This window comes from Ranitomeya variabilis, chromosome 1 (genome assembly GCF_051348905.1).
Source record: "Ranitomeya variabilis isolate aRanVar5 chromosome 1, aRanVar5.hap1, whole genome shotgun sequence".
In the NCBI taxonomy this organism is placed as follows: Eukaryota; Metazoa; Chordata; class Amphibia; order Anura; family Dendrobatidae; genus Ranitomeya; species Ranitomeya variabilis.
The window spans coordinates 129,335,333-129,363,144 of NC_135232.1; positions in this window are offsets into that span (position 1 = coordinate 129,335,333).

Below are 27,812 nucleotides of genomic sequence, written 5' to 3' on the forward strand. Positions count from 1 at the left end.
CGTGAAAATAAAAAATCTTTTTTTTCCCACAAAACTTATTTTTTGGCCCCCAGTTTTGTATTTTTCCAAGGGTAGCAAGAGAAATTGGACCCCAAAAGTTGTTGTACAATTTGTCCTGAGTACGCTGATACCCCATATGTGGGGGTAAACCACTGTTTGGGCGCATGGGAGAGCTCGGAAAGGAAGTAGCACCGTTTGACTTTTCAATGCAAAATTGACAGGAATTGAGATGGGACGCCATGTTGCGTTTGGAGAGCCACTGATGTGCCTAAACATTGAAACCCCCCACAAGTGACACCATTTTGGAAAGTAGACCCCCTAAGGAACTTATCTAGATGTGTTTTGAGCGCTTTGACCCACCAAGGGCTTCACAGAAGTTAATAATGCAGAGCCGTAAAAATAAAACAAAAATTTTTTCCCACAAAATTATTTTTTTAGCCCCCAGTTTTGTATTTTCCCGAGGGTAGCAGGAGAAATTGGACCCCAAAATTTGTTGTCCAAGTTGTCCTGAGTGCGATGATACACCATATGTGGGGAGAACCACTGTTTGGGCGCATGGGAGGGCTCGGAAAGGAAGGAGCGCCATTTGGAATGCAGACTTAGATGGAATGGTCTGCAGGCGTCACATTGCGTTTGCAGAGCCCCTAATGTACCTAAACAGTAGAAACCCCCCACAAGTGACACCATGTTGGAAAGTAGACCCCCTAAGGAACTTATCTAGATGTGTGGTGAGCACTTTGACCCACCAAGGGCTTCACAGAAGTTTATAATGCAGAGCCATAAAAATAAAACAAAAATTTTTTCCCACAAAAATTATTTTTTAGCCCCCAGTTTTGTATTTTCCCGAGGGTAACAGGAGAAATTGGACCCCAAATGTTGTTGTCCAATTTGTCCTGAGTGCGCTGATACCCCATATGTGGGGGGGAACCACCGTTTGGACGCATGGAAGGGCTCGGAAGTGAAGGAGCGCCATTTGGAATGCAGACTTAGATGGAATGGTCTGCAGGCGTCACATTGCGTTTGCAGAGCCCCTAATGTATCTAATCAGTAGAAACCCCCCACAAGTGACACCATGTTGGAAAGTAGACCGCCTAAGGAACTTATCTAGATGTGTGGTGAGCGCTTTGACCCACCAAGGGCTTCACAGAAGTTTAGAATGCAGAGCCGTAAAAATAAAACTAAAAATTTTTCCCACATAAAATATTTTTCAGCCCCCGGTTTTGTATTTTCCCGAGGGTAACAGGAGAAATTGGACCCCAAAAGTTGTTGTCCAATTTGTCCTGAGTGCGCTGATACCCCATATGTGGGGGGAACCACCGTTTGGATGCATGGGAGGGCTCGGAAGGGAAGGAGCGCCATTTGGAATGCAGACTTAGATGGAATGGTCTGCAGGCGTCACATTGCGTTTGCAGAGCCCCTAATGTACCTAAACAGTAGAAGCCCCACACAAGTGACCCCATTTTGGAAACTAGACCCCCCAAGGAACTTATCTAGATGTGTTGTAAGAACTTTGAACCCCCAAGTGTTTCACTACAGTTTATAACGCAGAGCCGTGAAAATAAAAAATCTTTGTTTTTCCCACAAAAATTATTTTTTAGCCCCCAGTTTTGTATTTTCCCAGGGGTAACAGGAGAAATTGGACCCCAAAGGTTGTTGTCCTATTTGTCCTGAGTACGCTGATATCCCATATGTTGGGGTAAACCCCTGTTTGGGCACACGGGAGAGCTCGGAAGGGAAGGAGCACTGTTTTACTTTTTCAACGCAGAATTGGCTGGAATTGAGATCGGACGCCATGTCGCGTTTGGAGAGCCCCTGATGTGCCGAAACAGTGGAAACCCCCCAATTATAACTGAAACCCTAATCCAAACACACCCCTAACCCTAATCCCAACAGTAACCCTAACCACACCTCTAACCCTGACACACCCCTAACCCTAATCCCAACCCTATTCCCAACCGTAAATGTAATCCAAACCCTAACCCTAACTTTAGCCCCAACCCTAACTGTAGCCTTAACCCTAGCCCCAACCCTAGCCCTAATGGGAAAATGGAAATAAATACTTTTTTTTAATTTTTCCCTAACTAAGGGGGTGATGAAGGGGTGTTTGATTTACTTTTATAGCGGGTTTTTTAGCTGATTTTTATGATTGGCAGCCGTCACACACTGAAAGACGCTTTTTATTGCAAAAAATATTTTTTGCGTTACCACATTTTGAGAGCTATAAATTTTCCATATTTTGGTCCACAGTCATGTGAGGTCTTGTTTTTTGCGGGACGAGTTGACGTTTTTATTGGTAACATTTTTGGGCACGTCACATTTTTTGATCGCTTTTTATTCCGATTTTTGTGAGGCAGAATGACCAAAAACCAGCTATTCATGAATTTCTTTTGGGGGAGGCGTTTATACCGTTCCGCGTTTGGTAAAATTGATAAAGCAGTTTTATTCTTCGGGTCAGTACGATTACAGCGATACCTCATTTATCTAATTTTTTTATGTTTTGGCGCTTTTATACGATAAAAACTATTTTATTGAAAAAATAATTATTTTTGCATCGCTTTATTCTCAGGACTATAACTTTTTTATTTTTTGCTGATCATGCTGTATGGCGGCTCGTTATTTGCGGGACAAGATGACGCTTTCAGCGGTACCATGGTTATTTATATCTGTCTTTTTGATCGCGTGTTATTCCACTTTTTGTTCGGCGGTATGATAATAAAGCGTTGTTTTTTGCCTCGTTTTTTTTTTTTTTTTCTTACGGTGTTTACTGAAGGGGTTAACTAGTGGGCCAGTTTTATAGGTCGGGTCGTTAAGGACGCGGCGATACTAAATATGTGTACTTTTATTGTTTTTTTTTATATTTAAAGAAATGTATTTATGGGAATAATATATATTTTTTTTTTTCATTATTTTGGAATATTTTTTTTTATTTTTTTTTACACATTTGGAAATTTTCTTTTTAACTTTTTTACTTTGCCCCAGGGGGGGACAATACAGATCGGTGATCTGCCAGTTTGCATAGCACTCTGACAGATCACCGATCTGCGAGAAGTGCAGGCTGCTTCACAGTGCCTGCTCTGAGCAGGCTTCTGTGAAGCCACCTCCCTCCCTGCAGGACCCGGATCCGCGGCCATCTTGGATCCGGGTCTGGAGCAGGCAGGGAGGGAGGTAAGACCCTCGCAGCAACGCGATCACATCGCGTTGCTCCGGGGGTCTCAGGGAAGCCCGCAGGGAGCCCCCTCCCTGCGCGATGCTTCCCTGCACCGCCGGCACATCGCGATCATGATTGATCGCGGTGTGCTGGGGGTTAATGTGCCGGGGGCGGTCCGTGACCGCTCCTGGCACATAGTGCCGGATGTCAGCTGCGATATGCAGCTGACACCCGGCCGCGATCGGCCGCACTCCCCCCGTGAGCGCGGCCGATCGCGTATGACGTACTATCCCGTCGGCGGTCATACGGGCCCACCCCACCTCGACGGGATAGTACGTCAAATGTCGGGAAGGGGTTAACTGATGGCCAAAAAAAAGTGTCTCATTACGAAGGTGCAATACAAGAAACATGTCAGATGGGTAAAACAGTCTGCTGTTTCAAAGCCTTTGCAACCTTATTGTTTCAAAACATGCCGATTGCATTGATTACAGAAGAAATTCCAAACTGGTGAAGGTTCCAATGAGCACTGTTAGAGCATAATACAGAAGTGGAAAAAGCATAATTTCACCATAAACTGACCACGATCAGGTGCTCCCCACAAGATTTTAGACAGAGGCGTGAAAAGAATTATCAGAAGAGAAGGAACCACCTGTGCAGAGCTACAGAAAGACCTGGACGCAGCAAATACAATTGTTTGTAATGCACTCAACCTCTATGGCCGTTCACCATGCAAGACTCCATTGCTGGGGAAAAAAAAGCATTTTCAAGTGCTCAACAACATTTAGACAACTTTGTGAAATACTGGGAGAATATTGCCTGGCCAGATAAGACCAAAATTTAACTCTTTGGATGCCATGATACACACCATGTTTGGAGGCCAAATGGCACTGTATTTCCCCAGAAAAGCACCATACCAACAGGGAAGTTTGTTTTTCAGCATATGGCACTGGCAAACTTTACTGTAAATCTTTATAAAAAAAATTAGCATAGAATCGATTTGATAAATGAACTGGTTAAGACACTACATGTTGGACAACACTACATTTACAATGTTATATTCAACTCCTACCTCTGTGATTTTGTTGAACGTCAAGTAGATTTATCCATATCCATTTATACAATTATAATAATCATGAACATACTGGCAATTATGCTGTACATAAGTGCATAACATAATAGTTTCCCCATTTGTGCGTATGTTGGCAACATCTGAAATCTTGTTACTTAATATCATACTGCAGGAGACGAAGGTGTCAGTAAGTTTGCATCACTTTCTTCCTGCTCTGAATCTGATTGGGGTGAACTTTGTTAAACAAGAAGCTCTTTGCTACAAAGCATAGAAGTGTACATTGTTGCGCCAGCCAATTTTTTGGTAAGATAATCCATTGTCAGAATAGTCTGATAATGCATTTCTCATAGAGAACACAGGAATTATCAGAAGAATGAGCGCCCCTAGGTATGGAGGAGTTGGGAGAAAGAGCTCCCAGCCAAACCATGGGTCAGCTGACAGCTATCTTATACAGTCAGCTGAAAATGTTGTCACCCTTGAAATTATTCCAGAAAATGAAGTATTTCTCCCAGAAAATTATTGCAGTTACACATGTTTTGTTATTCACATGTTTATTTCATTTGAATGTATTGGAACAACAAAAAGAAACAGGAAAAAAAAGCAAAATTGGATTTAATTTATGCAAAACCCACAAAATGGGTTGGACAAAATTGTTGGCACGCTAAGTGAATATTTGGTTGCACACCCTTTGCAATAAATAACTTCAATCAATCTCTTCCTATAACCATCAACGAGCTTCTTACATCTCTTACCTGCAATTTTAAACCACTCTTCTTTTACAAACTGCTTCAGGTTTCTCATATTTGAAGAGTGCTTTCTGCCAACAGCAATTTTGAGATATCTCAACAGGTGTTCAATGGGATTTAGATCTGGGCATTGCTTGCCACTTCAGAACTCTCCGATGCTGTTTCTGTCCATTTCCTTTATATTTTAGGCAAAAAAAAATATTGTCATATTTTTAATTTTAAAAATTACAAAAAGGAAAATGGACCTATGCAAAAGTTTGGGAAATCTGTGTGCCCAGGTAACTTTGACCAAGGTTTCAGAACTGAATTAGCCTTTTTTGGATTATGGCTTGTTCACTATCAATGCTAGGAAAAGTGAAGTGATGCAAATTTCACAGATTTCTAAAAACTCAGCCTTCTCCAACCTTCTGCCAAAAAACAGCAGCCATGGGTTCTTCTAAGCAGCTGCCTAGCATTCCAAAAATTAAAATGGTGGTGGAGGCCCACTAAACAAGCAAAGTGTTTTCAAGTTGCCTTTTCCTTAGTTTGAAATGTAATTAAGAAATGGCAGTTAACAGGAACAATGTAGTCTGGAAGACCAAGCAATATTTTAATAAGTTCAAATTAGAACCCCTGCTCAACTTCAAAATACCTTCATAAAGATTTAGAAAACTGTGGAGTTGTGATACATTGTTCTACTGTTCAAAGACACCTGCACAAATATGGCCTTCTTGGAAGAGTCATCAGAAGAAAGCCTATCCTGCATCCTCACCATAAAATTCAACATCAGAAGTATGCAAAAGAACATCTAAACAAGCCTGATGCATTTTGGAAACCAATCCTGTGGAGTGATGATGTTAAAATTAGTGATGAGTGAATATACTCGTTACTCGAGATTTCCCGAGCACGCTCGGTTGACCTTCAAGTATTTATGACTTCTCAGAGATTTAGTTTTCATCACCACAGCTGAATGATTTGCAGCTATTAGCCAGCATAAGTACATGTGGGGGTTGCCTGGTTGCTAGGGAATCCCCACATGTAATCAAGCTGGCTAACAGATGTAAATCATTCAGCTGCTTCAAGGAAAACTAAATCTCCGAGCACTTACAAATACTTGGAGGACACCCAAGTGTGCTCAGGAAATCTCGAGTAACGAGTATATTCGCTCATCACTAGTTAAAATAGAACTCTTTGGCCACAATGATCTAAGGTACAGTACAGACCAAAAGTTTCGACACACCTTCTCATTTAAAGATTTTTCTGTATTTTCATGACTATGAAAATTGTACATTCACACTGAAGGTATCAAAACTATGACTTAACACATGTGGAATTATATACTTAACAAGAAAGTGTGAAACAACTGAAATTATGTCTTATATTCTAGGTTCTTCAAAGTAGCCACCTTTTGCTTTGATGACTGCTTTGCACACTCTTGGCATTCCCTTGATGAGCTTCAAGAGGTAGTCACCGGGAATGGTTTTCACTTTACAGGTGTGCCCTGTCAGGTTTAATAAGTGGGATTTCTTGCCTTATAAATGGGGTTAGGACCATCAGTTGTGTTGTGCAGAAGTCTGGTGGATAATTCTTGTATTATGGCAAGAAAAAAGCAGCTAAGTAAAGAAAAACGAGTGGCCATCATTACTTTAAGAAATGAAGGTCAGTCAGTCCGAAAAATTGGGAAAACTTTGAAAGTGTCCCCAAGTGCAGTGGCAAAAACCATCAAGCGCTAATAATGTTAATTCATAGTTTTGATGCCTTCAGTGTGAATGTACAATTTTCATAGTCATGAAAATACAGAAAAATATTTAAATGAGTGTGTCCAAACTTTTGGTCTGTACTGTATGTGTAAAGAAAAAAGGGCACATAATTTCAGGAAAAGAACATCTCGCCAACCATTAAGCATAGAGGTGGATCAATCTTGATTTGGGGTTGTGTTGCAGGCAATGGCACGGAGAACATTTCACGGGTAGAGGGAAGAGTGAATTCAGTGAAATTTCAACAAATTCTTGATGCAAACATAACACCATCTGTAAAAAAGCTGAACTTGAAAAGGGGATGTGTTATGGACATGGTGGTTAGGTGCACCTGGAATGACCTGATGGTTAAACTAGAAGACAGGACGAGCTCTGGGAAGTGGGAACTCTGCTGACCACAAATCCTAATCCTATAACACACACACTAGAAATAGCTGTGGAGCGTACCTAACTCTCCCTAGACGCCTCTTCACAGCCTAAGAGCTAACTACCCCTAAAGATAGGAAAATAAGCCTTACCTTGCCTCAGAAAATTCCCCAAAGGTAAAGGCAGCCCCCCACATATATTAACTGTGAGTTAAGAGGAAAGTCACAAACACAGGGATGAAACAGGTTTCAGCAAAGGAGGCCAGACTTACTAGACAGACTGAGGATAGGAAAGGGATCTATGCGGTCAGCACAAAAAACTACAAAAAGCCACGCAGAGTGTGCAAAAAGACCCCCGCACCGACTCACGGTGCGGAGGTGCCACTCTGCAACCCAGAGCTTCCAGCTAGCAAGGCAATATCATGCTAGCAAGCTGGACAAGAACTTAGCAAGTACTAAGAAATATATTCAGTACACAATGAACAACAAATGAACTAGCAGGGACTTAGCTTCTGCTGGAGTAGACAGGTCATCAGAAAGATCCGAGAGAGATCTGAACCAGTGCTAATACATTGACAGCTGGCATGGAGTAACGATCTGAGTGGAGTTAAATAGAGAAGCCAACCCAGCCGCAAACGAGGGCAGCTGAGGAAGCAACCTCAGAACCAGCAGTTCCACTCACAGTCACCAGAGGGAGTCCATGGACAGAACTCGCCGAAGTATCATTAATGACCACAGGAGGGAGTTCAAGAACGGAATTCACAACAGGGATGATCGTAAACACACGTCAAAATCCACATTAGACTACCTCAAAAGCTGAAGCTTTTATACTGGCTCTCACAGTCCTTGATCTGAACACCATTGCAAATTTGTGACTAGACCTTAAGATTCCAGTACATACTAGAAAATCCTCCTGAATCCCCCAGAACTGGAAGAATTTTCCAAGGAAAAATGGATGAAAATCACTCAAACAAGATGTCAGGACTCTAAACATTTTTTAACTTTTGTGCATTACTGCCCTTTTTCAAGATGGCGTCTTTGGTCTCATATGCACTGTGTCTCCTGCTATAAAACTCCACCCCAGCCTTCAGTCTGTGCTAGAGTATTCTGCCTTGCATCCAGCTCCTGACCTGATTACTCCCTGGCTATACACCTGCTCCTGTGAACCTGTGTGATGATCCTGCTACTCTGCTCTGAGTTCCTGCTGCATACACAAGTTTCCAGTAATCCTCCATCTGCTATCCGTGTCTATTTCCATCTGCATTTGCTGGTCATGTAAGCTGTTTCTGCTTTGCAATAACCTGAGACTATTAACCAGGCCTCCCTGGTTGAGCTAAGATATGATTTGAATTGCCTAATAAGCATATCTATCTGTGCCTGGACTAAGACAAGGATTTATTCGTGTCAAGTATCCTCAAGAATAACTGTGCTTCATAGACTTTCTGCTTCATTGCATTTTCCTCCAAAGTTTCCTATAGACTGCTAAGCTGCATTTATTATTTGCACCAAGTGTTGTGGACTTGAGTTTCTCTCTGCACCTGTTTGAATTACCGTGTGATAATATAGACTTTACCACTTATAAAACTGTGTCCTGTAGTTGTCTTGTTCCACGCAAAGAGTCTCCTGAGTTATCCCCTATAATTATTACAGGATACTCTAGCCTAAAAAAATAAAAGGAGACTGCTGGAACAATGACTGCAGAAAACAAATTAGAGCAGGTGTTTTCCATAATTAGATCACTGCAGAAAGATGTGGAAGGTCTGCAAAAGAAGTTTGGAAGCTTTGAACACAATCAACAAATGTTTGGACAAACTTTGCAGGACTTGAGCAACCGCATGGCAGCCCAGGAAAACAAACTTGCTGGCATAGAGTCCCAGTATGGACAGGCTTTTCAGGACATAAGCATGCAAATAGCTGCACAAGTGACTTTATCCTCTGGGCAACTGCCACCAGCTGGCCCACCTAAGTTGCCCCCATTCAGATTTAATGGTGATCGCGACAAATTTCGTGGCTTTGTGAATCAATGTATGCTATATTTTGATGTGCATGCTGACCGTTTTCCTACTGATAGATCCAAAGTATTGTGTGTAATAATGCTATTGACCTCACGAGCGCTCGCCTGGGCGAATCCGATGATTGAGTCTCGTGACCCACGGTTAAATGACTTGGATGATTTCTTGGCCGCTATGGCATTAATGTTTGATGACCCTAATCGCCGTGCAACAGCTGAATCTGCTTTGTTGTCTTTACGCCAGGCTAAACGTTCTGTTATTGAGTATGCCACTGAATTCAGGAGATTGGTGGTAGATACCAATTGGGACAGTTATGCACAATTGCCTATTTTTAAAAGGGGTCTGACTAGTATTGTAAAAGATGAACTAGCCCGCTCTGAGTCACCACAAGAGCTAGAGACATTTATACAGCATTGTGTGCGCATAGACATTCGCCTTACTGAGCGTAAGCAGGAGAAATTTGCTGCATATAACCGTGTTTCTAACTTTTCCCTTCCTTCCAAAGAGCCTGCAGGTAAAACCTCTCGGGAAATGGAGGAGGTGCCCATGCAAATTGATTCCGTCCAGAGGCGCGAGATCAATGAGCGCCGGGAGCATCGCCTTCGTGAAAGTCTATGTTTTTACTGTGGCCAGTCTGACCACTTCTTGATCAATTGTCCTAAGTGTCCTAGACAGCCTAACAAGGTGCTAGCAGCAATAGGGGAGTATGACAACTGTGATGATGAATCTGACATCTCTTCAATGTAGCCTGCCTTTAAACGCTGTATTCCATTCACTTTCTATGACTTCACCCCCCAAGGAGCTGAAGGAAAAGAACTCTCACTGTTCTCTCCCTATTAAGATCCTGTGTTCAGGACAGTGGATTTCCAGTTCAGCTATGATTGATTTTGGTGCAGGTGGCAATTTCATGGATATTGCATTTGCCAAGGAACATGGTATTAAAATTCAGCAAAGAGCCTCTCAAATTACCATGGAAACAGTGGATGGGTCACTTTTAATGACTGGGCCTGTGGATCAGGAGACCGTACCCCTTGAAATTTTGTTGGAGCCTAAACATCAGGAGCAACTTTCTTTCTTGCTAATTTCTTCTCCTTATTTTCCTGTGATTCTAGGCATTCCTTGGTTGCGTTCTCAGAACCCAATTATCAACTGGGAGACCAAGGAGATTATCTTCCCAACAAGGAGCAACTCAGCGTTAACAGAAGCTGTCCCTGAGTCCACGGCTACGGAACCACATGTACAGGTATTTTCTTTACCTCCAGCTTATAAAGAGTTCTCTGACATCTGTGACAAGAAGAATGCAGATCAGCTTCCTCCACACAGGCATTATGACTGTCCCATTGAGCTGCTTCCCGGGGCAGCCATTCCTTTTGGTAACGTATACCCTTTGGCGGCACCTGAGCTTCAAGCCTTAAAAGAGTATATTGATGAAAATCTGGCCAAAGGCTTCATACATCCTTCTTCCTCACCAGCAGGGGCACCTATCTTTTTTTGTAAAGAAGAAGGATGGCACCCTGAGACCCTGTGTTGACTATCCAGAACTCAAAAAGGTAACCGTACAAAACCGTTACCCTTTGCCTCTAATTCCCGAATTACTGGAAAGAGTCCGCCAGGCTAAGGTGTTTTCTAAACTGGATCTTCGTGGGGCTTATAATTTGGTGCGTATTCGTCCAGGGGATGAGTGGAAGACGGCATTCAGATGCCGGTATGGACAATTTGAATCTCTTGTGATGCCCTTCGGGCTTTGTAATGCCCCAGCAACGTTTCAACACCTTGCTAATGACATTTTCAGAGATTTGTTGGACCAGTTTGTAGTGATCTATTTGGACGATATACTAATCTTTTCTGACTCTCTACAGGAACATGAAGAACATGTCAAAACTGTTTTAAGACATCTGAAAGAGAAATATCTGTATATTAAGCCGGAGAAATGCGAGGTCCATCGTTCTGAGATACAGTTCTTAGGTTATATCATCTCTCCCCAGGGGCTGAACATGGAATCTGGTAAGATTCAGGCTATCCTTGACTGGCCGGTACCCAAGAACGTTAAGGAGGTCCAACGTTTTATTGGTTTTGCAAATTTCTGCAGACGCTTCATTCGAAATTTTTCTGATATTGTCCGTCCCATTACTTCCTTGACAAAGAAGGAAAAGCCCTTTAAGTGGTCATCACAGGCTCAAGAAGCTTTTGATCGGCTTAAAGTCTATTTTACATCAGCACCGCTGTTGATACACCCAGATCCAACACTTCCTTTCATTGTGGAGGTGGACGCTTCTGATAATGCTTTGGGGGCTATTCTCTCCCAAAGAACTGGAGAGAAGGGTCTGCTACATCCTTGTGCTTTCTTTTCCCGTAGACTAACCTCAGCAGAGAAGAATTACAACGTGGGAGACAAGGAATTGCTGGCTATTGTTGCGGCTTTCAAAGAATGGAGGCATCATCTGCAAGGAGCTGCACAACAGATCATAGTGCTAACAGACCATCACAATCTAGAGTTCCTTAGATCCGCTAGATGTCTTTCTCCTCGTCAGGCTCGTTGGAACTTATTGTTAAATCAATTTAACTTTGTTATCTCGTACCGTCCAGGTTCTCGTAATGGGAAGGCTGATGCTTTATCCCGAATCCATGCTGCAGATTCCGTACCTGGAGCCTCTTCCAAGACCATTCTATCTGATGCCAATTTCATCGGAGTTATCCACGATCAGGACTTGTGGAAGGAGTGCAGGGAGGCCTATGAAGGTGATGTATTTCTGGCCAACCCACCTGTGGATATTAATCTTGTCTTTAAGGGTGGCATGTGGTTCAGAGATCGATGTATCTACGTCCCGGAGGTCGTCTGTCTGCAGATCCTCAAGTTGGTACATGACTCCAAGTTGGCTGGTCACAGGGGGGTACAGAAGACACAAGAGTTCCTGAGCCGATTCTTCTGGTGGCCAACTTGCCTGAAGGATACCAAGGACTATGTTCTCTCTTGCGAGGTATGTGCCCATTACAAGACTCCTCATGTGGCACCTACAGGTCTTCTACAACCATTACCTGTTCCGTCCCGACCTTGGGGTTCTATATCAATGGACTTTATTGTGGAGCTGCCTACATCGGGGGGCATGAATACAATCATCATGGTAGTTGATCGCCTGACTAAAGCTGCTCATTTTGTTCCGTGCACCGGCCTCCCCTCAGCTAAAGATACAGTGAACTTGGTTATACAGAATGTCTTTCGGTTGCATGGGGTTCCGGATGAGATCATCTCTGACCGTGGAGTGCAGTCCACTTCAAGATTCTGGAAGGGGTTTTTGCTCTGCACTCAATATTAATGTCTGTCTCTCTTCTGCTTACCATCCCCAGACAAATGGTCAGACTGAGCGTACCAACCAGATGCTGGAACAATATCTAAGATGTTATGTCAGCCATCTCCAGGATGATTGGTTGGAGTTGTTGCCGTTAGCCAAATTTTCATATAATAATTCTCAGAGCGCCTCCACTAAATTTACACCTTTCTTTGCCAATCTGGGTTATCATCCGTGTATTTTACCTAGGTCTCCAATTAATTCTCCGGTTCCGGCAGTGGAGGAAAGGCTGACTGCGATGAGACAGAATCTAGAGGTTCTGAAGGAATCTCTGACCACAGCTCAAGAACGTTATAAGAGATCGGCTGATAGATTCCGTAAACCTGCACCCATGTTCAAGGTAGGAGATTCCGTGTGGTTAGCAACTAAGAATCTGAAGTTAAACGTTCCTTCACAAAAACTTGGACAGAAATTCATTGGCCCTTTCAAGATCAACGGTATTGTGAGCTCTGTGGCCTGCCGGCTGAAGCTGCCTAGGACAATGAAGGTACACCCAGTTTTTCATGTATCTTTACTAAATCCTGTATCTCCTAATACCTTCCAGGGACGTGTTGTGCCAACTCTGCAGCCTGTGGTGATTGATGGGCAAGAACAATTCGTGGTGGAGGAAATTATTGATTCCAGGATTCGCAGGAATCGGCTCCAATATCTGATAAGATGGCAGGGATATCCCCCTGAGGAAGACTCTTGGGAACCTGTGGAAAACATCAATGTCCAACAGAAGATTTCTCGTTTTCATCAGAGATTCCCTGAGAAACCAGGTCCAGGATCGTCCTGAGGCCGCTTCTAAGGAGGGAGTAATGTCAGGACTCTGAACATTTTTTACCTTTTGTGCTTTACTGCCCTTTTTCAAGATGGCATCTTTGGTCTCATGTGCACTGTGTCTCCTGCTATAAAACTCCACCCCAGCCTTCAGTCTGTGCTAGAGTATTCTGCCTTGCATCCAGCTCCTGACCTCTGATTACTCCCTGGCTATAAACCTGCTCCTGTGAACCTGTGTGGTGATCCTGCTACTCTGCTCTGAGTTCCTGCTGCATACACAAGTTTCCAGTAACCCTCCTTCATCTGCTGTTCGTGTTTACTTCCATCTGCATTTGCTGGTCATGTAAGCTGTTTCTGCTTTGCAATAACCTGAGACTATTAATCAGGCCTCCCTGGTTGAGCTAAGATATGATTTGAACTGCCTAATAAGCATATCTATCTGTGCCTTAACTAAGACAAGGATTTATTCGTGTCAAGTATCCTCTAGAATAACTGTGCTTCATAGACTTTCTGCTTCATTGCATTTTCCTCTGAAGTTTCCTATAGACTGCTAAGCTGCGTTTATTATTTGCACCAAGTGTTGTGGACTTGAGTTTCTCTCTGCACCTGTTTGAATCACCGTGTGATAATATAGACTTTACCACTTATAAAACTGTGTCCTGTAGTTGTCTTGTTCCATGCAAAGAGTCTCCTGAGTTATCCCCTATAATTATTACACAAGAATTGAAAGACTTGTATGGCTACAAAAAGCATTTACAATCTGTGATACTTACAAAAGCGGGTGCTACTAGATACTAACCATGCAGGGGGGGCAAACTTTTGCATTGCCCCATTTTTTTTCACCTTTTAAAATGTAAAAGATGAAAATGTTTATTTTTTTGCCTAGCATACAAACCAAATGTAATTATTATTACTATTATTATTATTATTATTATTATTATTATTTTTAATAATTTATATAGCAACATTGATTTCACTGTGCTGTACATGAGAAGGGATTACATACAAAATACAGATATAATTCACAGTAAACAAACTAACAATGATAGACTGGTACAGAGGGAAGAGGACCCTGCCTTTGCCAGCTTACATTCTACATAATGAAGAGGGAGGAGACAGTGGGTTTGGGTGTTGCAATTGCTCCGGTGGTGTTGAGGTGGTGGTTATTTCAGTCTGTAATCTTTCTTGAAGAGATGGATTTTCAGGTTCCATCTGAAGAATCCAGATGTGGTGGATAATCAGACTTGTTGGGGGCACATAATTCCAGAAAATGGGAAATATGTCTTGGAGGAGATTTGGTGAGGAACGAATAAGTTTGGAGGAGAGAAGGATGTCTTGGGAGGACCGGAGATTGCATGAGGAAAGATATTGGGAGATTAGTTCGGAGATGAATGGAGTATACAGGTTATGGATAGCTTTGTAGGTCAGTGTTAATAGTTTGAACTGAATATGCTGGGAAATTGAAAGCCAATTAAGGGATTTGCAAAATGGAGAAGCTGAGTGCTACAGTTGTGGCCAAAAGTATTGACACCCTTGCAATTCTGTCAGATAATACTGTTTCTTCCTGAAAATGATTGCAAACACAAATTCTCTGGTATTATTATCTTCATTTAATTTGTCTTAAATGAAAAAAACACAAAAAGAATTGTTCTAAAGCCAAATTGGATATAATTCCACACCAAACATAAAATAGGGGGTGAAACAAAAGTATTGGCACTGTTCGAAAAATCATGTGATGCTTCTCTAATGTGTGTAGTTATCAGCACCTGTAACTTACCTGTGGCACCTAACACGTGTTGGCAATAACTAAATCACACTTGCAGCCAGTTGACATGGATTAAAGTTGACTCAACCTCTGTCCTGTGTCCTTGTGTGTACCACATTGAGCACGGAGAAAAGAAAGAAGACCAAAGAACTGTCTGAGGACTTGAGAAACCAAATTGTGAGGAAGCATGAGCAATCTCAAGGCTACAAGTCCATCTCCAAAGACCTGAATGTTCCTGTGTCTACCGTGCGCAGTGTCATCAAGAAGTTTAAAGCCCATGGCACTGTGGCTAACCTCCCTAGATGTGGACAGAAAAGAAAAATTGACAAGAGATTTCAACGCAAGATTGTGCGGATGTTGGATAAAGAACCTCGACTAACATCCAAACAAGTTCAGGGTACAACCGTGTCAACCCGTACTATCCGTCGGCGTCTGAATGAAAAGGGACTGTATAGTAGGAGACCCAGGAAGACCCCACTTCTTACCCCGAGACATAAAAAAGCCAGGCTGGAGTTTGCCAAAACTTACCTGAAAAAGCCTAAAACGTTTTGGAAGAATGTTCTCTGGTCAGATGAGACAAAAGTAGAGCTTTTTGGGCAAAGGCATCAACATAGAGTTTACAGGAGAAAAAAGAGGCATTCAAAGAAAAGAACACGGTCCCTACAGTCAAATATGGCAGAGGTTCCCTGATGTTTTGGGGTTGCTTTGCTGCCTCTGGCACTGGACTGCTTGACCGTGTGCATGGCATAATGAAGTCTGAAGACTACCAACAAATTTTGCAGCATAATGTAGGGCCCAGTGTGAGAAAGCTGGGTCTCCCTCAGAGGTCATGGGTCTTCCAGCAGGACAATGACCGAAAACACACTTCAAAAAGCACTAGAAAATGGTTTGAGAGAAAACACTGGAGACTTCTAAGGTGGCCAGCAGTGAGTCCAGACCTGAATCCCATAGAACACCTGTGGAGAGATCTAAAAATGGCAGTTTGGCGAAGGCACCATTCAAATATCAGGGACCTGGAGCAGTTTGCCAAAGAAGAATGGTCTAAAATTCCAGCGGCGCATTGTAAGAAACTCATTGATGGTTACCGGAAGTGGTTGGTCGCAGTTATTTTGGCTAAAGGTTGTGCAACCAAGTATTAGGCTGAGTGTGCCAATACTTTTGTCTGGCCAATTTTTGGAGTTTTGTGTGAAATGGTCAATGTTTTGCTTCATTCTCTTTTGTGTTTTTTCATTTAAGACAAATTAAATGAAGATAATAATACCAAAGAATTTGTGATTGCAATCATTTTCAGGAAGTAACTGAGTATTATCTGACAGAATTGCAGGGGTCTCAATACTTTTGGCCACAACTGTAGGCTCCGGGATTCTCCTACTGGACGAGGTGGATCCAACGATTTGTCTCCCTCTGCTGTCTACCATTCTTTTCCGACCGCAGTGGAGCCTGCTCAGCAGAGACATCGGTCTCAGCATCTTGCTCAGACTCATGCTATTCGTCTAGTCACTGATGGTTCTCCAGTTACAGCTATACTAACTAGCAATAGGTGGCAGCGAGCAGATGTTCCTTGATCTAAGCCCAGAAATCACTTCACTGAGCATGCTTGTGAAGCGACATCTCATTGGTAGTCAGTAGTCAGCTGCTCAGGTCCTGTGCCGGCTCTGGATTGGCCCGCGAGCAAGGTCCTATCTGATTGTGCCAATCTATAAAAGGATCTTTGGCGCGCCCGTCGGTGCGCTAAAATCATTTATGTTCATGCATGTGTGGAACTCTATGGTAATGGTAGTGTGGACTTGTTAGAGTGTGCTCAGGGCAGGCATATAGCCTTTAGAATTCCGGCTTCTCCAGAGAGGAGTTCGTATGAGTGCTTTCATTGTGACTGTGTCCACTACGGGTTCCCTTGCCCCTGAGGGGGTAGCGCTCACCTGTAAAGCAACAGGGGAATTCACATAGCGCCAATTTCCACTAGTGTGACAACTAGCTGTGCCATATTGATATTGCCCCTCTCTGAAGCTGACAGAGCTGGGTAATTGCTTTCTGTTGCACACAGGGTGACGTTTAACCCCATGTGCTTTCAAGATCGCATACCGTATGCTTCCGCCATTGTTCATTAGCTTCGGTTTCACATCTCGGCCCCGTGGACCCTGGGTTGCGATTGCACTTCATCTTTATTTATATTTAGTGCGATCTGCCAACCCTAACAGTATCTTAGCGCCAGGGTCTGGCTAGCATTGGCGGACAAAAAGCGATTACAGTGGAACATTCAGCAGCTGGAGGGCAGGTTGTCCGCTCTTGAGCACGCGACCTCAGCTGTGGATGTTCCTGCGGTATGCAGCCTCTGAAGCTGTGTCTCGTGTTTCTGCTGCCACCTCTGCTCCGTCCCTTTCTATTAGGACTGGCGGAATGCACCAAATAATAGTAATAGAGAATATGAGGTGCGTTCGCAGTCCGGGGTCCACCGTGCAGAGATGACACCTGCTGCTGATTAATGGCGGACAGACGCTTGCTCACACGTGGGTTAGACCTCACCCAGTGTCAATAGAAGCGAACTCTGTTGCTTCACAGAGTCGCCACAAATACGCTGCTCCCTGTTAGCAGTCACAGGGTGCAGCTGAAAGACACTAGTGGGATCCCTATGAATCACCCCCACTAAACTGGTGATTGGACCCGCTCTGTCATTCGGTGGCTTTTGTGCCCGCGCCTGAGGACACCCTGAGTCAGATGCAGAGTCCAAGCAGGAATTCCCACCCTACACTGACTGGCTGTCAGGAAAGCGCAGAGACTGCGCACGGTGCCGCACTGGCGGGCACTGCAAAGAGACACTGTAACGTGTGCCGAGTGTGCAGGTAGCACTGTTGGGCTCTAGGTAGCTTCCACCATTCACGAGCAGTCATCAACACAAGGAATGGGAATGATTAAGGAGCTTTCATTCATTGACAGACATTAATCTACACACACAAGTTTATAGTAGCACATGGCCAAGCGGCCATGCGAACCTTTTATAGCAGTAGCAGACCGGGACCTTCCAGATGGTCCAATAGGAACTGCAACAGGACCTGAACATGTGATCCTTGACCTCCAATGGGAGGTCATCCCGTGGGCATGCTCAGTATGAGAAAAGCGGCACTTAGTCCCAGAAAGGCCTGCTTGCTGCTGATCAGTACTGGCTACAAAGACAGAGCCTGGAAAGGCAGCAGTAACCAGTCGCACAATGTCAGCTTGAGCAAGACGCTGGGACCAACGTCTCCACTGAGCAGGTTCCACTGTGGCTGGAGAAGAATGGGAGACCACAGTGGACATGGTTCAAGATTCCCCCTGTGCAGCGGTGTGAACTCGACACCTAACACTTTCTCATCTCCCTCAGCCTGTTCACGGGTGACAGTAAAACCTGTAGAGGATTCGTGAACCAGTGTGCTATACATTTTGAGCTACTGGCGTCATGTTTTCCATCCGAATGGGCTAAGGTGGGATTTGTGATCTCCCTGTTAATGGACAGAGCTTTGGAGTGGGCTACACCGCTGTGGGAGCACAATGATCTGGTGGTGCAGAGCGTCTCATGTGTTCTGAGCACCCTGAAGCAGGTCTATTTAGGGCCTCATGTCACACATGATACCGCGCTCTAACTTCTGGTTTTAACCCAGGGTTCTTCCATGGTCAGCCATTACGCCATCCGTTTCCGGACTCTAGCCTCAGAGTTGGAGGGGTCAGATAATCTTATCCCTGTCTTCTGGAAAGGATTGGCTGATCATGTAAAGGATTCTCTGACCATTAGGGAAATTCCTGCCACACTAGATGAGTTAATTTCTGTCTCTACTTGCATCGACCTTTGACATTCCGAGTGAGTGTTGGAGTGAGTCCAGTGTTGGCAGAGATTTTGGCTGGCTCCAAACTTTGCCAAGCCTCTAGAATCTCCAGCCCAGGTTTTGGAGTCATAGGACGCCATGGAGATTTCTCAAGCAGTATGCAAGTCTCGTCCCGCTCGAGCACCTCCGATCTGCCATGTTTGTAGGCAGTCTGGTCATTATGCCAATAAGTGTCCTTAGCTGCAGGGAATCGACCTCATCTAGTGGCTATTGGAGGAGGTTCACTAGACATGCAGTGTTGTCCTCCAAAATTATGTTTACGGTGACACTGTCCCATGGTCGATTTCTTTCTCTGCAGAGGCTTGCGTGGATTCTGGATCAGAGGGTAATTTTATGTCCTCTTCCTTCACCCTACGACATGCAATACCCCTGGTCATGCTGTCCAGTAAAAGTGGTTACAGTAAAAGTGGTTAATGGTTCTACCATACCCACTCAGATCACCCATCAAACCATTCCCCTTTCCCTTGAGGTTTCTCCAAGACATTGGGAGTTAATCTCCTTGCTCACCATCCATGTCCAATATGTTGGCGCTATATAAATAAAATTATTATTATTATTATTATTATTATTATTATTATCCATGAGGGTATCGATGAGGTGTTGCTGAGTATCCCCTGGTTGCATCACCATTCACCCTCATATTGATTGGGCCACGAGAAGTAGACAGGGTTGAAGTAAGGCATTTCAGGGTCGGTGTCTCAAGGCCCAGGTTCAGGTTGGGTCGTCTGAGGTTCCCGCGAATCTAACTTCGCTCCCCAAGCATTATTGGCAGTGTTTTCTAAGAAAGCCGCAGAGAATCTTCCTCCCCATCATCCCTATGATTGCCCGATTGACCTCATCCCTGGGGCTAAGCCACCTCGTGGGCGTGTTTACCCTTTGTCGCTCCGGAGACTGAGGCAATGTCAAAGTACATAAGTGAGAATTTGGCAAGGGGGTTTTATGAGGAAATAGGTGTCTCCTGCGGGAGCTGGGTTCTTCTTTGTCCAAAAGAAGAATGGGGAGCTCTGTCCCTGCATAGATTATAGGGGTCTGAATGCCATCACCATCAAGAATAAATATCCTGTACGAGTGATGAGCGAGTGTACTCGCTCGGGTTTTCCCGAGCACGCTCGGGTGATCTCTAAGTATTTATGACTGCTCGCAGATTGTTTTCATAGAGGCAGCTGAATTATTTACATCTTCTAGCCTGCTTGATTACATGTGGGGATTCCCTAGCAACCAGGCAACCCCCACATGTACTCAGTCTGGCTAGTAGCTGTAAATCATTCAGCTGCAGCGATGAAATCTAAATCTCTGAGCAGTCATAAATACTAGGTGATCACCCGAGTACATTCGCTCATCACTATCCTCTACCTCTTATCTCTGAGCTGTTTGACAGACTGAGGGGTGCGAGGATGTTTAACGAGTTAGATCTGCAAGGCGCCTAAAATCTAATATGCATTCGCGAGGATGACGAATGGAAGACAGCGTTTAACACCCGGGACGGGCATTATGAATACGTGCTAATGCCATTTGGTCTCTGTAATGCCCTGGCCATCTTCCAGGACTTCGTCAATGACATCTATCGAGAGATGTTATCCACTTTAGTAGTCGTCTGTTTGGATGACATCCTTATTTTATCTCCCTATCTGGATGCTCATCGTAGAGATGTTGCCAGAGTCTTTGAACTTTGTGTGCCAACTCTCTCTACGTCAAACTTGAGAAGTGTGTCTTTGAGCAGGAGTCCCTACCTTTCCTTGGCTATATCATCTTAGCCAAGGGTTTGGCTATGGATCCTGCCAAGGTGGAATCAGTGTTGAACTGGCAGGAGCCACATTCCCTTAAAGCGGTGCAGCTCTTTATGGGATTTATAAACTATTACCGCCAGTTCATTCCCCACTTCTCTACTCTGGTGGCTCCCTTGGTAGCGCTCACCAAGAAATGAGCTAACCCTAAGCTATAGTCCAAGGAGGTCTCTGAGCCCTTAGTCTCCTTAAAGTCCCATTTTGCTAGGGCTCCTGTGTTACATCGGCCAGATGTGGATAAACCCTTTATTCTGGAGGCGGATGCCTCTTCCATCGGTGCGAAGCTGTATTATATCAGAAGGATGCTAACGATCAGAAAAGGCCCTTCTTCTTCTCGAAGTCCTTCTGACCAGCAGAGAAGAATTATTCCATTGGGGACAGGGAGCTACTGGCCATGAAGTTGGCCTTCTCTGAATGGAGATATCTCCTGGAGGGAGCTCGACATCTCTTTCAGGTGTTTACGGACCATAACAATCTGCTCTGTTTGCAGATGGCCCAATGGCTAAATTCTTGCCAGGCCAGGTGGTCTCTATTCTCCTGATTTAAATTTACCATACACTTTCTCTCAGGGGAAAATAATTTATGGGCTGACGTCTTGTCCCGTGGTCTCTTCCGAAGAAGGGGATAACCCACGGCTAATCGTTCTTTCGGAGAGTCAGCGGATGGTGGCTCCGGTTTTTCTAGTCAGCTCCGGGCAAGACTCTTGTACCACCGAACCGGCGGCTGGAGGTTCTCTCTTGGGCTCACACATCTAAGTTGTGTGGGCTCTTTGGGACCAAGAGGGCTAATGAACTTTTGGTGAGGTCACATTGGTGGCCGCGGATGGCCCATGATGTTAGGGACTACATTCAGGCATGTGTTTCTTGTGCCAAGAACCGGCCATCCTGGCAGAGGCCTGCAGGCTTGTTACATCCCCTGCCAGTGGCAGCTAGGTCCTGGGAAATGGTTGGGATGGACTTCATTGTGGGCTTGCCCAAGTCCCGTAACAATACCATCATCTGGGTAGTCACCGATCATTTCTCCAAGATGGTGCATCTTATCCCCCTTCTGTGGGTACCATCAGCATGGGCTCTAGTTATGCTTTTCGTGAAGCATGTCTTCCGTCTCCACGGGATGCCTGATAAAATAGTGACTGGGGTCCCCAGTTTGCTTCTCAGTTCTGGAGAGAGCTCTGTCGGCTGCTCAGTATTAAGCTTAATCTCTCCTCGCATAGCATCCCGAGATGAACGGATTTGTTGGAGAAGGCCAATCAGACTTTGTCTTTGCCAGCATCACTTTGCCTCTGCCAGACATGATGAACCGGGCATCCTTGCTACCATGGGCAGAGTTTGCCCATAATAATGCCGTCACCGATTCTACAGGGCAGACACCATTCCTCCATAATTATGGTCAGCATCCACGTGATCCCATGCCCATTTCGTCTTCCGACTCTAGGGTGGTAGAGTGGGCTGTGGAGGCTCGTGACATCGGGGACCGTACACAGGATTTCATTCAGGCCTCAAAGGAGAGAATGAGGACCTCTGCTGACGTGCATCGCCGTCCCGCTCCGGTTTTCACGCCTGGCGTCTTGGTGTGGCTTTCTGCTCACAATATCAAGTTGCATGTAGAGTCTACTAAATTTGCTCCCAGGGACAGCAGGCAACAGCACCAGGGACAACGCAGTGGCAGCAGCACTCGGCAACACCAGGTACAGAGCACGGCAGCACAGATAAGGTATATCCGCATTGAAAGACACACCCCTATTTTCCCCCCAAACTTGGGTGAAAAAAGTGCATCCTACAAAGCGAAAAATATGGAACTTTGATCATTTTTAGGTTTTATTGTTCTCAACACATTCCACTATGTAATGAATAAGGATTTACAACTGGAATATTTCATTCAGTGATATCTAGGATGTGGGATTTTAGTGTTCCCTTTATTTTTTTGAGCAGTATATACACTCACCGGCCACTTTATTAGGTACACCATGCTAGTAACGGGTTGGACCCCCTTTTGCCTTCAGAACTGCCTCAATTCTTCGTGGCATAGATTCAACAAGGTGCTGGAAGCATTCCTCAGAGATTTTGGTCCATATTGACATGATGGCATCACACAGTTGCCGCAGATTTGTCGGCTGCACATCCCAAAGATGCTCCATACAAGGCAGGATGGATCCATGCTTTCATGTTGTTTACGCCAAATTCTGACCCTACCATCCGAATGTCGCAGCAGAAATCGAGACTCATCAGACCAAGCAACGTTTTTCCAATCTTCTACTGTCCAATTTCGATGAGCTTGTACAAATTGTAGCCTCAGTTTCCTGTTCTTAGCTGAAAGGAGTGGTACCCGGTGTGGTCTTCTGCTGCTGTAGCCCATCTGCCTCAAAGTTCGACGCACTGTGCGTTCAGAGATGCTCTTAGGCCTACCTTGGTTGTAATGGGTGGCGATTTGAGTCACTGTTGCCTTTCTATCAGCTCGAACCAGTCTGCCCATTCTCCTCTGACCTCTGGCATCAACAAGGCATTTCCGCCCACAGAACTGCCGCTCACTGGATTTTTTTTCTTTTTCGGACCATTCTCTGTAAACCCTAGAGATGGTTGTGCGTGAAAATCCCAGTAGATCAGCAGTTTCTGAAATACTCAGACCAGCCCTTCTGGCACCAACAACCATGCCACGTTCAAAGGCACTCAAATCACCTTTCTTCCCCATACTGATGCTCGGTTTGAACTGCAGGAGATTGTCTTGACCATGTCTACATGCCTAAATGCACTGAGTTGCCGCCATGTGATTGGCTGATTAGAAATTAAGTGTTAACAAGAAGTTGGACAGGTGTACCTAATAAAGTGGCCAGTGAGTGTATACAGTATATATACAGTATATATAAATTTTCCAAATGACAACTATTTCAGCACTCTATTTCTTTAACACTCACTAAGCGCATGTACTGCAGAAATACATTTACCAGGAGAAATTTATAAGTCCAAAATCACTTTGCAATCTACTTATTTTTTTGTATGTGTGACAAAATTGTTTACTATTGTATTTATGCAGTTACTTCTGTTCAAATTTTCCATTTTATTGCTCGCTATTTTTCTTGGCTTTATATTCAGCAGCTATGGAAAAGGCAAAAGCCTTCCAAAGGCATGTAGCAATTAATAAGATGTCCTGGTCGTGAAATGGCTCTACATTTATTTTTTATAGGAAATGCCTGAGACAGACATAAGCTATAGTGAATGGCTATAGTGACGGATGAGGTTGCAGATGGAGGAAGTGAATGCTTATTGTGAGGAATATGCATTTGGTCCACATCTTACCGATTTTGATCTTTTGAAGATGACATCTCAGACTATGAAAAAATGTAAATATCATTATTTATGCGACCATTCTAGAATTAACAGATACATTTGTCTTAAAAATGGAATATTTATTATGTAAGATAGCATCAAGCTTTCAGGTAGATTTTCATGTTTTATTTTTTAAGGAATTTTTAGAATGTTTAAATCCAGTGGCCTTTTACATGACACTACATTTTATTCACTTGATGATTTATTTGACTTATTTGGTCGTGTTTGATGTAAATGAACCCCAAGGTACTCTGTGTTATTTCTTTAGCACAGTGAAACAAGTTTCCCAAAACTGTGGTAAATAATAAATGAATGTTACATTTATGAAGAAGACATCAATAGGACTCCCTAAGCTATATCCATGTAGTTAAAAACTATGTCAGAATCTCTATGCAAATAGTGTATTTCAGGTGATACTTATATGATCATTGAATAGAATTTTCCATAAATTTAGAGTTTAATTTTTCCCTTTGTGTTTATTAGTGCAGCGGTGGGACCAGTGTCCTCACTTGCCAATTCCCTACCCAGAGATAGGTGCAGGGCGAGTGAGGGCTAAGGTATCCAGCTTGGTGACAGGTTGAAAGAACCTGTATAGGGATGCCAGGAAGATTAGGGCTCATCCTTAGGAGAGTGCAGGAGGTGTCCATTTCCCCGTTCCCTATCGCAGGGCCCACCGTTGTTATTGTGTCCCCGATGTTCCCTTGTGAGTCTCGCCGCTTTGTGACCGACCACCCGTTGGGTCGTGTCACGCTTGGACAGTCAGTTCGTGACATTATTCTTCTGGTCTGTGCGATTACAGCGATACCAGATTTATATGGTTTTTTTTTTATGTTTGGCTGCTGTCACACACTAAAAGACTCTTTTCATTCCAAAAAATTTTTTTTGCATATTCATATTTTGAGAGCTATAATTTTCCTTTATTTCTTCTGGCAGAGTCATGTGAAGACTTGTTTTTTGCGGGATAAGTTGACATTTTTATTGGTACCATTTTCAGGCATACAATGTTTTTTGATCGCTTTCATAGCAGAGCATGCTTCCTTGTTTTGTTCTGATAAAATGACTAACACCATAATGAACACCTGTTTAATCAATGGAGTCTAAAGGGTTCTATGTGGCCATCCTCTGAATGAATTTTGTTTTTATAAAGTAACAGAAAACATAATTCCTCATGCATATGTGAACAAAGCCGTAAAAATTAACCACGTTAATTATAAAATCCTTTATTTAATTTTAACTGAGATATTAATTTGCTACATATGAGCAAATTGATTCAATGAAATGTTATTTCAAATTTGGGAAATTCACAGTACTTGGAGAATAAGAACAATCTGCTATTCACTTTGTTCAAATTGCCAAAAATGCCCATTGGAATTTTATACAATTGAAATGATTCAGTATAAGCATGAGATCGCTCTCATGACATCAGCTGCAGCTGGTCTGGCTTCCCAAAAAACACCTTGCAGGCATCACATCACATATTATAGTACAGTAATGGAGGAACCATCATAACCTGTATAAATTCCACAACCATTCTGTGGTATATCTGGATAGTGAGAGAATATTGCGACTCAAGGCTTAACCATGGGTATAGGGAGAGAAAGCCATAAAACACCAAACTAATTCTACAGATAATGAGTGGTAGCTCAGCAGTGAAATAACAGTTACCATCCATTTACTCATAGCCATATAAACTACTGTGCAAAAGTGTTAGGTTGTTTTAGGCTAATGCTTCTGTCTCTTTATGTAATCACACAGAGATGTGATTGTGTTGACATTTTAGGACTTTTTTAGGAGCCGTATAATCACTTTCAGGATTTCTTGTTTATTATGCTGAAGACAGTTCTTAATAACATAGACTGTAAGTTTGGGGTCATTGTTCTGCTATAGAATAAATTTGGAGTCAATCACATGCTTCCCTGAGCGTATTGAACTTTGGATAAATATCTGCCTGTATTTCTCAACATTGAGAACATAATAATCTTGACCAAATCTCAAACACCATTTGCTTAACCCCTTCCCGACCTGTGACGGCACGTAGGCGTCATGAAAGTCGGTGCCAATCCGACCTGTGACGCCTATGTGGCGTCATGGAGGGATCGCGTCCCTGCAGATCGGGTGAAAGGGTTAACTCCAATTTCACCCGATCTGCAGGGACAGGGGGAGTGGTACTTCAGCCCAGGGGGGTGGCTTCACCCCCTCGTGGCTACGATCGCTCTAATTGGCTGTTTCACTTTCAACAGCCAATCAGAGCGATTTGTAATATTTCACCTATGAAAATGGTGAAATATTACAATCCAGCCATGGCCGATGCTGCAATATCATCGGCCATGGTTGGAAACCCTGAACTGCCCCCCCACCGCCACCGATCGCCTCCCCAGTCCTCCGTCCTGTGCTCCGCTCCCCTCTGTCTGCCCGTCCGCTTCCTCGTCCTCCTGTCCGCTACCCCCCTGCTCCGATCCCACCTCCCGTGCTCTGATCCCACCTCCCGTGCTCCGATCCCACCCCCCGTGCTCCGATCCCCCCATGCTCCGATCCCCCCCTCAAACTTACCGAGCCTCCTGATGTCCGTCCATCTGCTCCATGGGTGCCGCCATCTTCCAAAATGGCGGGCGCATGCGCAGTGTGCCCGCCGAATCTGCCGGCAGGCAGTTCTAGGTACATTTTGATCTCTGTGATAAAACCTTTGACAGTGATCAAAATAAAAAAAATAGTAAATGAACCCCCCTTTATCACCCCCATAGGTAGGTTTCCCATATGTTTACAGTACAATGAAAACCTATGGTAAACGAAATCTGCAGTGCACATGCTGCAGAACAAACGGGAGGAAACGCAGCGGTTTATATTCCGCAGCATGTCAATTCTTTGTGCAGATTCTGCAGCGTTTTACACCTGTTCCTCAACAGGAATCTGCAGGTGAAATCCGCACAAAAAAATGCTGGAAATCCACGGTAAATCCGCAGGTAAAACGCAATGCATTTTACCTGTGGATTTTTCAAATATGGTGCGGAAAAATCTCACACGTATCCGCAACTTGGGCACATAGCCTTAGGGTTAGGGTTTGAATTAGAGTTAGGGTTGGAATTAGGGCTAGGGTTGGAAATAGGGTTAAGATTAGGCTTGTGGTTAGGGTTATGGTTAGGGGTGTGTTTTGGTTAGAGCTGTGGTTAGGGTTGGGATTAGGGTTAGGATTAGGGTTGGGATTAGGGTTAGGGGTGTGTCGGGGTTAGGGTTGTGGTTAGGGGTGTGTTAGGGTTAGGGTTGTGATTAGGGTTATGACCAGAGTTGGGATTAGGGTTAGGGGTGTTGGGGCTAGTGCTGGAGTTAGAATTGAGGGGTTTCCACTGTTTAGTAACATCAGGGGTCTCCAAACACAACATGGCGCCACCATTGATTCCAGCCAATCTTGCGTTCAAAAAGTCAAATGGTGCTCCCTCCCTTCCAAGCCCTGATGGGCACCCAAACAGTGGTTTACCCCCACACATGGGGTACCAGCATACTCAGGACAAACAAAGCAACAACTATTGTGGTCCAATTTCTGCTGTTACCCTTGCTAAAATAAAAAATTGCTTGCTAAAACATAATTTTGAGGAAAGAAAAATGATTTTTTATTTTCATGGCTCTGCGTTATAAACTTCTGTGAAGCACTTGGGGGTTCAAAGTGCTCACCACACATCTGGATAAGTTCCTTGGGGGTCTAGTTTCCAAAATGGGATCACTTGTGGGGGGTTTCTACTGTTTAGGCAGATCAGGGGCTCTGCAAACGCAAAGTGACGCCCGCAGACCATTCCATCAAAGTCTGCATTTCTAAACGTCACTACTTCCCTTCTGAGCCCCGACGTGTGCCCAAACAGTGGTTTACCCCCACATGTGGGGTACCAGCATACTCAGGACAAACTGG